We start from the raw sequence: 16,328 nt of genomic DNA on the forward strand, positions 1-16,328 counted from the left end.
GTTAGGGCCTTTAGGTAGGGGTAAACTTTTGATTTCTAGTTAGATTCGTTTTGTTAGAATAGCACCTGCACTCTGAAGCTAAAATTGGAGAAAAGAACGACCACCAATAAATTTAAGTTATTTTTCACCCTGTCTCCTCAAATTGTGTCATGTCCCTTCACCCTAGACGAAGGTCCATAACATAATTGGGGGCTCGTGAAAGTAGATAGGACCCCATAACATAATTGTTATGCAGGGGACTTCACAGAGTCATGGGGTAAAAAAATCCAACTGTATTGTATCTGTATATGGCTACAGACAGTACATTTTCAGTTAAAGTCTCAGTAACATTTTTAAAGGAAATACATTTACATTTTGTCCAAAATCATAGCTTGGTTAAAATGCTTGGCCAATCACTGAATTCAGTGGTGTGTTACTTCTTAATGATGACAGCTGGGCTCAAATGGCTCAATACTAGCAGACCGCTGTCTAATCAAAGGCTCAGAGCACCTGCTGCTCTCAAGAATGTTTCTGAAAACATTTGAAGCGAGAAATGTTAATGTTTTAAGTTCAGGATGATAAGACCCCGCACACTATTCACCCTGTCAGGGTTTATTTCTCAACAATGACTGGCTCGCCGTCATCCCTTGCTTAACTACAATAGTTCTTCTACCCGGTATTTGAACCCGGTTTCCAGCGTAAGAGCTGACATTTTTACCACTGAGCTTATAGTGCCCGTGTCAGAGTACCCATTCCACCCATCTGTCTGTGTCCCTTTTATGCCCATATATGGAGATTGCTGTATCTCTTTTTTCCCTCCAGAATGCTGCTGAGTGGAATGGCAGAAATCTCTTGATTGATGTTCAGCCATTTAATCTATTTTGTCTCCGTTCCCAGAGGACCCTCTTAATGTTTGATGTCCTGTCTCCCTTTGATTATTATGTGAGCTCCACAAGTGTGTTTCATTACAATGTTTCATTAAATTTCAATTATTCATAATTTTCAAGGAATGCTTCATTATATTAGATGCCTATTTTTAGTTTTTTCTTCTCCATGCTGGGGCAGCAACAAGCGAGAAACAATATATATTTTAAATAATATTGTTTAACATGTAATGGGTTTAAAATTTGTTTCTCAGCTAATATGTTGTGTAGAAGTATATTTGAGGATGTTTTTCTCACATATCAGTTGTAATATCAATTACATCAATCAAATCCCCAGCCTCCGCGGTGGTGGGCAGAAACATTACCACTGTGCCACCTGAGTATACCTCCATATCTGAATGTAATGTTGATTGGTTTGTACTGTATGTATCAATCCGTCTGGTCTATAATCATGCATACTTAACTGGAGGTCCTTGACATTTCAGAATCACATACTAACCATACTTGGAGGCTCCATTCCATCCACTTGTCACTTCAAAAATACTCCAGGTTTCCTTCTGAGCGAGCAGGCAAGCAGCCTGGGATCTAAGACTCCTTAATGCTGAACTCATTCTCTCACTCATTCTCCTGAAGAAGAAAAAACTAAACATTAACGCTGAAACATTCACTTTGACAACCCCCATCATACCAAGGTTGTCACCACAGACAACCCTGCAAAAAGCTAAATCCAACCCTCTCTGAACATTTTTTTCCTAGAACCGAGCCGTGTTCAACTTTTACTTTTTGCCTGTTTATCTCACTCACTCCTTAAAATGATGACTTGAGTTTTTTCATTTATTTATTAGTTATTACAAAATAAATGTGAAATTTAAGATAAATGTAAATTTGAGTTTTGGGAAGGGAAAAAGTCAGTTTAGAAACGTTAGATCATTTTGTGTGATGCTGTAGTAGGCCTATGCATAATTTACGAACACACTCTGGGGGGACTCAACCTATCTGTAGAGTGAGTCTTTGGCTAATCCCAATTTAAGGAGGAATGCAATGGGAGCCGTACTAGCTGCTGGTCTCTGATCGAAATTAAATGTCTTCTTGGCCTTTACATGTGCCGGCATGGAAGGAAGGCTGAGATGTGTGCAGCATAAACACAGTCTCTGCCCCCAGGGGAAGGCCCCCAGTTCGGCTGTTAACGTTTACTTTTTAAAATCATGTGAAAAGGACATATATTGAGTGCTGGCATTTTCTTCGTTCTATCATGTATCGTCGAGCCTTGCACCTATAAGAATTTCTTTCTCTAACCTGGAGTGTTGCGGGTTGTCTGCTTCGGCAGTACTTTTTTCTTTTGAATATCAATGCATTGCTGTATTGAAATGTAAAACATAAATAAATAAAGATTATATGTTCCAAAACGATCAAAAAATAGAAGATCTACAAGCCCCAAACACGCCCATCACAACACGTTAGCTTGAATATTTGCTATTTTCACTATTTGAAATAGGGCTTAAGTGGTTAATTTTCATCAATGTTACGGTTCAGGTTGCTACTGTTACTGTATCCCAAGCCCAACCTTCCACCAGTTCTGGCTTCTGGAGTTTTGGACTCATGCAGTTTGTTAGTCCCCTCCCCCTGACCTGTCGTCTTCCAGGGCCAGGCAATGCGATGCGATGCAAGTGTACAGTCCCTCCATGCATGTTTACACACAGCAACTTAGGCAAAGACCCGCCCCGCTTGCCTCTGATTGGCCCCCCCTCCCACTAGTAGTAGGGTGGGGCTTCGCCTAAAATTCCTGATATTTGCGCCACCCTCGTTGAAAACAATGTATTTCAAACTCTAGCTTGTCACACTTCAGGGCTGCATGAACAGCTCTCGAGCACTGTTTTCTGCCCCCTCAATGACACCACTCTCCTATAGTCTACACCAATTGGGCTATAGCCTATATCGTACGGCATATATAGCGCTCCGTTTTTCATCATTTTTGATGATTTGACAAAAATGAAAAAAACGATGGGAGCAATTTCCATTTCCGCAATTTCACAATTTCCATTTCCGCAATTTCCGCAATTTCAATTTCCGCAATTTCCGCAATTTCCATTTCCGCAATTTCCGCAATTTCTGCAATTTTCATTTCCGCAATTTCCACAATTCCGCAATTATCATTTCTGCAATTTCCGCAATTTCCATAATTTCACAATATTGTAGTTTGATTGGGGGTGGATTACACTCAATCATCTTACTGTACATGCCGTTGTATGTTCTGGTACGGTATGTTTTTATATTTTGCTACACATCTGTGTTTTCATACTGGCTGAAACACAAACTGACTTAAATTTGAGATTGTAAGTGGACATACTTACAATTGGAAGTAGCCCAACAAACTGCGCAACTCAAATACTTTGTGAATGCAGAGTTGCAGACATGCTTGAAATGTTTCCAGACTCAGGGAGGCAGTCTGCAGAGATTTGGGCTGCATGCAAGCATTGATAAATCAATAGGTGTGTCCACCTCAGTCTCTGGGAAAACACAGAGCACCATAAGTCCATGGTCAACAACAGCAGTGGGAAATAAATATTTTCTTAGAGTGGCACTTTTCACTTATTAATAAATGTATATGTCATTTTTTAAAAACCTGGATATAGTACTTACTTGTTCGACAGGGGAAATGCCTTTTTATTTGCTTTTAGCTGGTTTCACCTCACGGTGGGATGAATTAAACATCGGAGCATCAAAATAATGCACAGACATGAATATTTCATTAGTTAAGAAAACATTCACAGGAAAAGAATCCGTTAAGAGTGAATTTCTACCATTTCATTGCGGTTTCTCCCTCGCTGCTAAAGGAGGGGAACAGAGAGAAATTGTTTTGTTTGGTAGTGCGGAGGAGTCGACCACATAGCCTCGTTCCGCTCTGTTTGTCTTGGTGGTAGCTGCCTGTCGGCTGCTGGTTGAAACAAAAGTTCTGGTCCCGTGGGGGGGTCTGTTCCTTCCATCACACTTTCCCTTCCTTCTAAACGCTGTTGTGAAAACCAATAATACTCCACAGAGAGATGGAAAAGAAAGAAGAAAACAGCGGTGGAAAGTCCTTAAGTATGTTTACTGTGCTTAAGTAACATTTTGAGGTATACCGTCCTGAGGTATCCTTTTAGGCCTATAATTTACTTGAGCATGTCCGTTTTTCGATTTATACGCCACTAAATCTCAGAGGCAAACATTGTGCTTTTTACGTTAACCGGAATGGTTTCCCCCCCCCCCCTCCCTAGCAAGTGGAACTCTCACCCCCAACAGTGGTGCGGAACAGTTTCAACGACAGGCGCTCCGTCTGAAGTGGACTTGAGGCATGAGAGGCCGTGCTGAACGCGGTGAAGTTCTGCTTCAGCTGACTCATCGCTGTTACGATTCAGATCGCTAGTGTCGTCACTCTCATACTGACCAGGACTAGATCAATATATTAAAATATGTCAAAAGACGTTCTTGGCAACAAGCGACATTGGAAAAAAGACGACAAAAGGCAGCCTTTGTAAACTTTGTTGATGTGTGAACTTAAGGGTTGTTCTTAATCGATGTGTGTGTGTAAGCATGGTCCTGAAAAATCTGTGGGGATACCGTGCATTTAACAAAGATTTTACTCAATTAAAGTTTTGAATACAGGCCTTTTACTTGTAGAAGTATTTTTTACAATGTGGTATGGCTACTTTTACTTAAGTACAACATAATCTCAGAAATTGATCCACCATCTGCACAGTCTGTCAGCGAAAAAAAGAAAGTTTGGGACATTGAGCTCAATACTTCCAAGAAGAAGGCTTGTTGTGCTGGGGGTGTTCTGGGGGACATTAGCACAAAAGCCCACTCACTCAGGGTGAATTACAGAGAGAATTGCCAACAAGATGGAGCTGCAGAATAATAGTTTGGAGATAAAAGTAGTACTGATGTCTGGTCCAATGCCTAATGGAATGGGAACGGTCGCACAGTAATGCTCAATTTATGCGCCGCCGTGCAACGGAGTACAAATCTGGCTTTTAACTGTGTGTGTGTGTGTGTGTGTGTGTGTGTGTGTGTTTGCATCACTATACTTGTGAGTGCCAAATGTCCCCACGTTTATTAGCGTTTCAGAAAGACATGACGACAATTTGTGTGTATGTGTATTTTGCAATACTCTGTCATCTGGTGGTTAAAAGGTCAATTAAAAATAGTTATTGACTGTAGTTTGTACTACAGTATTTTTGAGGACATCAACATTTTAGGATGGTGATTTTATGAATGCCATTTTCTTTAAGCCTAAAGCCGACAAATAGCTGATGTGAGCTTATTTTGGTTATGTGCAACACCAGCATGCAGCTCTCCAGTGTTTACAATCCAGGTAAATCAGGCATACTGCTTTAAATTTAACCCCAAGCCCTAAACCAAGGCCCTAGGCCAACTTTATCAAAAGAGCCAAAAGATTATGTTAATGCATGTTAGTTATGCCTATATACAATAAGAAATATGATTACAATTTAAAAAATAAAAAACTCTAACCCTAACTGTTTCATACTTCTTTGTCCTAGCAACTGGAAGACCGGGAGAGGGGTAAAAGAGCCACATACTCTAGAGCAGCACTTTGCTTACCCCGGGTGCATGTGTTTGTTCCTAAGAGTCCGACATGCAACAGTAGGCCTACATTGCATGTTGGACCAACGTCTGCGTAACCTGACGCTGCCAGATCCAAAAAGCTTGCTACACAAATTAGTTTAACAGCTTATTGGGATCTGGGATCGCGGAAGCAAATTTGATGACGGGGCTGTTCCTTTTTTTCAAGATACATGCAGATGATTGGATGGGAGCGTCTGTCTATCACCGTGTGGGTGTGCAAACACAACCAATCATATTGACGTGTCTATATAGCTTCACATCCGGTTTCGCACATATCCCGCCCTTAGCTCACGCTGATTGGTTCGGTACGGGTCGGATCTGTGTTAGCTCAACCCCCTCAGAGATCCCAGATCCAAATAAGCTGTGAAACAAATTTGTGTAGCAAGCTTTTTGGATCTGGCAGCGTCAGGTTAACGTCTGCGCCCCACCCTCTAAAACTGCTGTAACCTGGATAGACCATTTTGTCTCCAGCAGATGAAGGCATGGGAAGTGTGTGTGTGTGTGTGTGTGTGTGTGTGTGTGTGCATACATGAAGTACGGAGGCAGCAGTAATGATACATGCATCTTGACTCACGATTGTTGTCATTCATGGCTGCCCGCTGCCGCAGCTCAGGTTATCTAGGATGAGAAAATCTACCATTTCCCCTCCTTTTAGAAGCTGCAATTTGAATAAAGAACATCTCTTCCTGTGCATTCAGAGGGTTGCTTTCAAAACCTGGCTCATCAGCAACATAAAGCAGTGTTCTATACCACGCTTTCATATTTATCACTGGCTATTGAAAGCACGGGGGTGATAAAATGAGATTTTTCCCCCCCCGCTTGGGGGCTTATACTCAGCTTGCACTTGTAACAGCAATAAAATTAATGAAAGATGAAGAACCAAGAACTCAGCATTGTTCATATTGTCTCTGTCGGTTGGAAACCTCATATGTCCAAAACTTTACTTTACTTTTCAGGATTCAAATTCAAAAATAGCAAAAAAGAAATCAGATCTACAAGCTCAAACGTGCCGATTCCCGCCACATTTCCAGCTGGTAGATCTGTGTGTGTGTGTGTGTGTGTGTACAATAAATTAGAACTTAAATGTTACTATGTTGGTTCCATTGACTCAAGCCTGAAAATAATCGATTCAGTTTATCATTAAAATAAACATGCTCTGAAAATGCATGTGGTCCACCCATCTGACATCTGATTAGCTGCCGTGTTAACTGTTAAGCGTTTGGATGGGTGGACAATGACTGCCTTTGAGATTTTAAAGTGGGCCCTGATCCTCTAGAAAGGTTTGGGAAACCGTGGGTTTATCTTCATTTTCAACAAATGCAAAATGATATCCTTGCCTGACTCAAGGCTGCTGGCATTTTTGATCGATGTGCTTTAGTCTTTTTAACACCATCAACAATTCATTATATCTGTCCCAGACTCAATTGTTTATAGCCAAAGAGAACAGCCATCCTCATGAATGTAAATCGGATGGAAACAAATGGAGTTACGGTTTCCATTTGGATCTAGTCTTGCGTAGCCAACTACTAGACAACTACTGTATATTCCACAATCTCTGAATGCTATAGAGCAGGGGTGCCCACATGTTTTTGACTTGAGAGCTTTTCAAAATGGAAATAGTTTCAAAATGTACCTGAGGGGTCTTTAGAATCGCGGCGCTGGCAAGACAAGGGTTTTTTGTATATAACTTTGGAATGGTTTGGAATGGTTTCAGGGTTTGAGCTGGCAGGATGTCAATCAACTCACTTGAAAAAAAATTAGGGGCATGCATAGTCTACCTGCACATTCTTTGTGATCTACTGCATGATCTACCTTTTGGGCACGGCTGCTATATAGTCTGAAACGACACATCCCAATAACCGAGAAAATAATCGTAATTTCCGTTCAAACGTATTTTAAAATATCTTTACAATTTATATTAGAATTTTAATTTCTGTTAAGCAGCAAGCTATGTACATGCTTTGATTGTTTTGATTTATATTAGGACAAATTTGCACGAAATTGCAGAGAATAGAGATTCCATTTAGGGATGTCCCGATCCGATTCTATTAAGCCATTTCACAATTGTACAATATTCAAAATCACAGACAATATCCAGTCTAATATCATGATATGGATATAATACTGATACAAGGATGTCCTGTTTTTGTGCTCTCGATCTTGTTACGGCTCACTCCTCCTCACCTCCACATGCAAGCACTGCTTAGCCACTCCCCCCTCACTGACTACTCCATGGCTCTACTCAGCACACCTGCTCTCCTGCACCAATCCTCTGCACCTGTCTTCCATCCTGCAATCAAGCACTGCCTCTACAAAAGCCCAGTCTGCCCTTCATTCCACGCCAGAGCTTCACATGTCTACATGTATGGTAAAGTACAGCTCATGTATTGTTAAACTGAGTTAGAGCTAGTTACTGTTTTAGCCTCACTTAGCTATTTCCCAGCCGTGCAACCTTACACGGTTTCAACTCCTGCCTTGTTGTTTATCTGAAGACTGACGCCTCCTCTCCTTCTCCTCCTCAGTGTTTGGAATCCCATGCTGAGTTTGGCCAACCTGGAGAGCCACCGATCTACTACTACCCCACTCCCTTCCATACAAACCTTTTGTGAATAAACCTGAACTAAACCTGAACAACGCCTCCTCTCTTGCTGTGCACTTGGGTCACACTTACTAAATATAACAGTAAGCTCTGGCCATCGGGACCCAGCCAGCATGGAGAAATCATTTCAGGTCCAGGGACAAGTTTTGAATGAACACTCTCGCCTATTAACGGAGGCTTCTAATGCTGTCATAAGTATTAAAGAGGATCTCCAAGGGGTTACAGCTCTTCAACAGTCCCAAGCCAACCAACAGCAAGCCCAGGTGGACCAGCTCTCTGCCGTGGTCCAGAATCTCGCTGACCAGGTTGCTGCACTCAGTGCTCGACTCCTTCCACCCACGGTTCCCCCCGTGCCCGCTTCTTCCCAGTCTGGGCCTGCTCCAGACCCGGCCCTCATGCCACCCACTCGAGAGCCCCATCTGGTGGCACCGGCTCTCTATGACGGGTCTTTCGCCCACTGCCGTGAATTCCTCATGCAGTGTGAGTATGTTTTTGCACTTCAACCGAGCATGTATTCTACTGCCGCCGCCCGCATAGCCTACATAGCAAATCTCACCACCGGTCAGGCTCGCCGGTGGGTTATGGCTAGTCGTGAGGGCTCGGCACATTACATGCATGACTATGCTGCATTTTCTGAGGAGTTCAGGACTGTGTTCGATCATGATGTCCATGGGCAGGATGCAGACTCAGTTCTTTCCACCCTCCAGCAGGGGTCTAGCTCTGTGGCGGAGTATGCCACAGAGTTTCGTATCCTTGCAGCTCGTTGCCAGTGGAACGAGCCTGCTTTGTTCAGTGCTTTCCGGCGGGGCTTGTCAGAGCCCGTGAAGGATGCCTTGTCTGGGAGAGAGAAGCCCTGCACGTTGAACCAACTCATCTCCCTCTCTATTTCCCTTGATGAGCGTCACCGGGAACGCAAACGTGAGAAGGCTCACCAGTCTCGTCCTGCTGCTGGGCCGTCTTCCTCGCCATCAGCCAGCCTTAGCCGGCCTGCTCTCCTTCCTGATCTCGCTACCTCCGCCGGTGAGGAGCCTATGCAGTTGGGCCGAGCCCGCTTAACCTCTGCTGAACGTGACCACCGAAGATTACGGGGGCTCTGCATGTATTGTGCAGGTTCAGCACACTCTGTGGACTCTTGCCCCATCCTGCATTCCAGAGCCTCCTCAGGCCGACTGCCAAAAGACAGGGCTCACCCGCTCGGGGGTTCCGAGTGAGCCGCTTGTCCGACCCCCTGTCCCGCTCCAGCAAGTCCAGGTTCATTGTCACTCTTGCCTGGTCGGGGCACACACTCACCGTTCCTGCCCTGATAGACTCTGGTGCTGATGAGAGCTTCGTGGACCAACGTTACGCCCAGGAGGTAGGACTCCCCATTGTGCCTCTGGAGAAGTCCCTCTCTGCTTTCGCTTTGGATGGCCACCCCATGGGTCCGGTCACACACCAATGCGGGGCTTTCACCCTCACTGTCTCAGGAAATCACGTAGAGAGCATCCGTCCCTACGTCATCGACTCTCCTGACACACCTTTCATCCTAGGCAGACCTTGGCTGGAGCTCCACAACCCTCACGTCTGTTGGAGTTCGGGCCGCATTCTCAGCTGGAGCATTCCCTGCCACGCCCGCTGCCTTCGGTCTGCCCAGAAGCCTTCTCTGCCTGAACGACCCAGTCTTGCCCCTCCTGATCTTTCCAAGGTCCCTCCTGAGTACCACGACCTGGGTGAGGCATTCAGTAAGGAGCGAGCGTGCACTCTTCCTCCTCACCGACCCTACGACTGTGCCATCGAGCTCCATCCTGACGCTCCGCTTCCAGCCAGTCGCCTTTACAACCTCTCACTACCTGAGAAGGCAGCTATGGACAGTTACATTAATGGCTGTCTGGCTGAGGGTCTTATACGTCCATCCACATCCCCGGTGGCAGCGGGCTTTTTCTTCGTCAAGAAGAAGGGTGGGGATCTGAGGCCGTGCATAGACTACAGGCAGCTCAACAACATCACCATCAAGAACAAATATCCTCTCCCCCTCATGAGCTCCAACTTTGAACCCCTCGTCGGTGCTACCATCTTCACCAAGTTGGATCTCAGGAACGCATACCACCTTGTGCGTATCCGTAAGGGGGATGAATGGAAGACCGCTTTCAAGACACCCCGTGGACACTACGAATACCTGGTCATGCCCTTCGGTCTCACAAATGCCCCCTCAGTCTTTCAGGCCCTCATGAACGACATGCTCCGGGACATGCTAGAGGTATTCGTGGTCCTTTACCTTGATGACATCCTGATATTCTCCCGGGGCATTGAGGAACATATCCAGCATGTCCGTATGGTCATCCAGCGTCTCTTGGAGAATCGTCTGTACGTTAAGGCTGAGAAATGTGTCTTTCACTCGCCTTCTGTGGAGTTCCTTGGACTCATTGTGGAGGATGGCTGTATCCGTCCTGACCCCCACAAGGTCCAAGCCGTCGTCGACTGGCCGCAACCCACGACCCGCAGACAGCTCCAAGGTTTCCTAGGGTTTGCTAATTTCTACCGCCGTTTCATTCGGAACTACAGCCGCATAGCTGCCCCTCTTACTCGACTCACCTCCACTCTGCGTCCTTACGTCTGGACGCCTGCTGCCGGTGCCGCTTTTGCTACCCTCAAGGAGCACTTCACCACAGCCCCTGTCCTTCTCCATCCAGACCCCTCCAGGCCATTCATAGTGGAGGTAGATGCTTCTGACATCGGTCTAGGGGCTGTCTTATCCCAGCGGTCTGTAAAGGACCAGAAGCTACACCCCTGTGCCTTTCTCTCCCGCCGGTTTGGCCCAGCCGAGGAGAACTACGATATTGGGAATAGGGAGCTGCTAGCTGTGGTGGCAGCCTTTGAGGAGTGGCGCCACTGGCTGGAGGGTGCTGAAGAGCCCACGGTGGTCTGGTCCGACCATAAGAACCTGACCTTCATCCGGGAGGCCAAGCGTCTCAACTCTCGCCAGGCACGATGGGCACAGTTCCTGGATAGGTTCAGATACACCATCACCTACAGGCCTGGCTCCAGTAACACCAAGGCGGATTCCTTGTCCCGACAACATGCCCCGGAGAAATCCTCAGCCGAGCCTGAACCCATTGTTCCGGCTGCTTGTATCGTAGGAGCGGTCACCATGAACATTGAGGCTGAGGTCAAACAGGCCCAACAAGCTGAGCCGGGCCCAGACGATGGTCCTCGTCACCGGCTCTTCGTGCCTGATTCGGTGCGTTCCCGAGTGCTGCAGTGGGGCCATTCCAGCCAGTTTGCTTGCCACCCCGGGTATCAGCGCACCCTCTCCTTCCTGAGCCGGAGGTTTTGGTGGCCGTCAATGAGGACTGACGTCCGGGAGTTTGTCGCTGCCTGCGCCACCTGTTCCCGTGCCAAGGCGTCACACCGGCCACCGGCTGGCCTTCTTCGCCCACTCCCTGTGCCCACCCGCCCTTGGTCTCACATTGGCTTGGACTTTGTGACCGGTTTTCCCCCTTCTAATGGGAACACCGTCATCCTCACTGTGGTGGACCGGTTTTCCAAGGCGGTGCACCTAGTGGCGCTCCCTAAGCTCCCATCCTCTGCGGAGACGGCCGCACTCCTCACCCAGCATGTCTACCGTCTTCATGGGCTTCCCAGTGACATTGTCTCTGACAGGGGCCCGCAGTTCACGTCGCAGGTCTGGCGGGCCTTCTGTAAGGAGATCGGCGCCACCGTTAGCCTCTCCTCGGGATACCACCCACAATCCAACGGCCAGGCTGAGAGGACCAACCAGAGCTTGGAGTCGGCCCTCCGCTGTATCTCTGCTCTCCACCCCACCTCCTGGAGCAAGGATCTACCCTGGGTGGAATACTCACTCAATGCCCTTATCTGCGCCGCCACTGGCAGGTCCCCTTTCGAAGCCTCTCTGGGTTACCAACCCCCGTTGTTCTCTCTCCAGGAGTCGGAGGCCTCTGTCCCCTCTGTCCAGGCCCACTTCCGTCGGTGTCGGCGCGTGTGGAAGAAGGTCCGCACCGCCCTGCTTCGCTCCAACGAGCGTTCCTGCCGTGGGGCCAACCGTCGCCGCACTCCTGCTCCGGTGTACCAGGCTGGGCAACGTGTGTACCTCTCCTCTGCCGATCTACCGCTCCAGGTGCCTTCCAAGAAGTTGGCTCCCCGGTTTGTCGGTCCCTTCGAGATTGACCACGTCCTGAGTCCGGCGGCTGTGCGTCTCAAGCTCCCGGCCTCTCTGCGTGTACATCCCGTGTTTCACGTGTCCAAGATCAAGCCTGTGTCCTCGAGCCCTCTCATGCCCTCTGCCCCTGCCCCTCCGCCGCCTCAGATGGTCGACGGGCATCCCCAGTGGACAGTTCGGCGGCTACTGAAGGTTCGGCGCAGAGGTCGAGGTTTCCAGTTTCTGGCGGACTGGGAGGGTTACGGCCCCGAGGAACGCAGTTGGATCTCCAGAAAGCTCATCATGGATCCCTCGCTCCTTCGGGACTTCTACAGGGCCAACCCCGACGCCCCCGGGAGGTCGCCAGGAGGCGCCCCTCGGAGGGGGGGTACTGTTACGGCTCACTCCTCCTCACCTCCACATGCAAGCACTGCTTAGCCACTCCCCCCTCACTGACTACTCCATGGCTCTACTCAGCACACCTGCTCTCCTGCACCAATCCTCTGCACCTGTCTTCCATCCTGCAATCAAGCACTGCCTCTACAAAAGCCCAGTCTGCCCTTCATTCCACGCCAGAGCTTCACATGTCTACATGTATGGTAAAGTACAGCTCATGTATTGTTAAACTGAGTTAGAGCTAGTTACTGTTTTAGCCTCACTTAGCTATTTCCCAGCCGTGCAACCTTACACGGTTTCAACTCCTGCCTTGTTGTTTATCTGAAGACTGACGCCTCCTCTCCTTCTCCTCCTCAGTGTTTGGAATCCCATGCTGAGTTTGGCCAACCTGGAGAGCCACCGATCTACTACTACCCCACTCCCTTCCATACAAACCTTTTGTGAATAAACCTGAACTAAACCTGAACAACGCCTCCTCTCTTGCTGTGCACTTGGGTCACACTTACTAAATATAACAGATCTGATCATTTAAAAATGACATGATCGGCCCGATTTCTGATCATGTGATCGGATCAACTCTACTTCCATTGCTGCAGACTCTATGATGGAAGCATTTGAACATTGTTAGAGAGAGGCAATAGTCTGGCTCACGGGATTACTTTGGAGCCCTGGTGGTCCTCGGACCCGGCATTTAGAACCGTTGCAGTACATCCCATCGTTTCAACACTGATCTATTATTATAGAAGCAACACATTCCAACAAGGTCAAAAAAAGAGGTCGAGTCTAATTGTCATTCCACATACATATCACCAAACACAAACCTTGTGTAATTCCTCAGAGCCTGAGTTTGAAGTATTTTATTGATTAGCAATGAAGTACGCTAGCCATTGCTTTAGGACACAGGACAGGATACGGTTTTTAAAGGGCTGCTAAGGTTTTCACATTCAGTAAACGATTGGAACGGAGAGGATCATTATACAGTGCATATCGTCTCTGTCGAGTGGAAAGCTCATATGTACAAAGCTGTTACTTTACGATTCAAAGATTCAAAAGTCAAAGGCATCAAAAGTAGCAGATCTACGATCTTGCGGATCTGCTACTTTTGATGCAACGACAGCAACAATATACGCATCGGTCGGGGGGGGAATAAATGACTGGTGACTGTCATACACCGTAACATGTCATGGCTTTGGTTTGCCTCCAAAGGCCTTCGGGTTGTGTTTGTGTTGTTTTTTGACATCCTTCTGAACAATAACTCAAACCACTAAATAAGGGAAGCAACGTTCTGTAAAGAAGCGAGCCGTTTGAGATGAATATGCTTTGGCATAGTCTTTCTCTAGGCTGCTGTTACAGCACAGATATGGCACAACTCTCCTCATTTGACTTGTGACTCTTTTTTTGTTTTTGTCTGTGTTATAAGCAGAAAGACTCCTGAAGGGGGAGGTACGTCATAAATTGTGTTGTGTTCTGAACTAGCTCCTGAGCAAGGCAGAAAAGTTATATTCTGAGAACCAACCTTATCTGAAACCTAGCTGTAAGTGTCTGGAAACAAATCAAGGACCCATGAAATAGGTTACAGGTACGGCACAGGTTACATGGATCTTGTATTCAAAAAGAGCCATTTTCTAATCAGGTATACACACGCATAACAATAAAGGTGCCACATGGAACCGAAACTCGTTTTTCGGATTGATGCGCCATAGAAGAGCACTTTTTGGTTCCAGAAACAAAACCTTTCATTATTCTCCATGTCTAACAAAAACAAACATTTCAATATTACCCGTATTGTCTCTGTCTCTACTGGCTGGATCTTCAGACTTTCCACATCCACACTTTGATATGAACAATAAAGAAAATGATCATCCCTTGCATCGTCACAGATTCATGCCATCTGGACGAAGATACAGAACGTTGAAAAATAAAAAATAAAAAAGAATTAAATAAAAATCATTTTAGTAGGAGTTTTGTTCCTTCAGCCATTCGTGCACTAAACAAACTTCTTTGCTGATAGGATGGTTTTAGTGTATTTTGGGTACCTGGTATATGCAGGTGTTAAGTTGTTGTTGTGTGCCATGTTTGTGTTTTTCTGTTGGAACAGACTGTGAAGATGATTATCTTGAGGGGCCAGTAAAGACCATTATTATTATTTCATAGCAAAACATATAATATTCTTAGACGTTATTTGGTCTTGTTATGTATATAACCTCTAGAGTCTAGATTGATATACTCTTGTTACAAGAGCACGGTTTATGGCTTCCATTATTCCTAGGCAGATATTATTTTCCTAACTAAAGCCTACAAAATCAAATAAAAAAGTATGTGGACTTCTTCCATCGCAACCATACAATCCGGTAATTATTGTCTGATTAGCATCATCCCTTCCAGATCTGGCGGGGCTTGTATGTATGCAATAAGGTATACACTCCATGGTGGCACGCTACTGTTTAATGTATACATCTCATCCATAGCTTTGATCTGTAGCACACAGTGAGAAGAACCAGGGCGGACGACAGAGCGTGGCAGCCGTCATTTGCATGCTTTCCTAGCTGTTTCTGATGTTTCTTTGGCAAATTGCTGTCAGATCAGTTCCAGTAACTTCAAATGGGAATGACAACATGAGAGACATTCATCCTTACTGTACAGCCCGGAGCGTCATCCTCTGTAGGCCTTTCATCCTCCAGTTTTCCAATAAGTCCAATAAAACACAAAAACGTTAACTGGAGGAGTCGTCGGTGTGGGTGGTAAAAAACAAAGACTCAAAGAGTCTCCTATCAAATTATTGGCTCAGTTAAGGTTTTTTCAGACGGAGAGCCTGCGTTGTCGGCTGGATCAGCAACAGGTCTGCTCATGAGGGCCGCGGGACACGTAGCGTGAAAAAAAGCTCACCACAATCCAGGTCTAGTCGCCCGCAGACGTGTGCACGAAACGAGCACACACGTGTCAATACGCTTTCGTAATCGCCCATCAACTTCTCCGCGCGTACAAAATAAATGCAAGCCTCTCATTGAAAATGAATTACCAGGTGTGTCAGTCACTCCCCATCTGAAAAGGCCTTTACAGACCTGATGGTCCATTTTTTGCACTCCTGGTCATCCCCCAGAGACTGTAAAGGAAAAAATAAAGGACATAGTGGAACATCAAATTCTGATTCCAACACCTTTGGAATGTCCTAACCTGACTCCGCCAGATTGAAGTAGCTTGCTTCACAGTCGTTTCACAAACTACTTCCATCTGGTATCACTGCAACCCAATCGCTGAAGAAGGCAGACCCTTTTTTTCCAAGCTACTTGGCAGGTGAGTGGCAGATCCTGCCTGTAGCGGCCACTGATATGAACCTACCGCCCCCATCTGGCAGAGTCAGGTTAGGAATTTCCAGTCCCGAAAAGCAACCGGAAATGAATGCTATTGGCTGGAAGGGTTGGGTCTTTACTCAGTAGGTAGAAGAAGCTCCTAGAATCATACTTTATCATCGATTAAAAAAATGAATGGGGGCCATAATTAAAAAGAATAATAATTAAATCATGGTAATTGAAAGAATACTTTAAACTAGTGGTTGAAAACATATGTAGGCCTATAAGTATATAATGTTTACTACGGTAATGAAAATCAAGTGTGTAAGGTCCGGGTCAAGTCCCCCATTGTAATATTAATGGCGTGGTAATTCTTCTGCAGCCACGCAGCAGCAGTGGGGAAATAGCGACCCCTTCTAGGC

At 46.3% G+C, this 16,328-nt stretch overlaps 1 protein-coding gene across 1 annotated transcript in view; it reads right to left on the reverse strand.

Annotated features, from left to right (window-relative positions):
• Positions 1-1,372: 1,372 nt before the first annotated feature.
• Positions 1,373-16,328, reverse strand: part of LOC308330810 (glycophorin-C-like) — a 54,035-nt gene continuing 39,079 nt past the window's right edge. The window contains exon 6 of the mRNA XM_080785868.1: positions 1,373-1,490. The gene's annotated coding sequence lies outside the window, so the exon portion shown is untranslated. The remainder of the gene's footprint in view (positions 1,491-16,328) is intronic.

The sequence above is a fragment of the Protomyctophum bolini genome, assembly GCF_963924005.1.
Source record: "Protomyctophum bolini genome assembly, chromosome: 16".
NCBI classification, from domain to species: Eukaryota; Metazoa; Chordata; class Actinopteri; order Myctophiformes; family Myctophidae; genus Protomyctophum; species Protomyctophum bolini.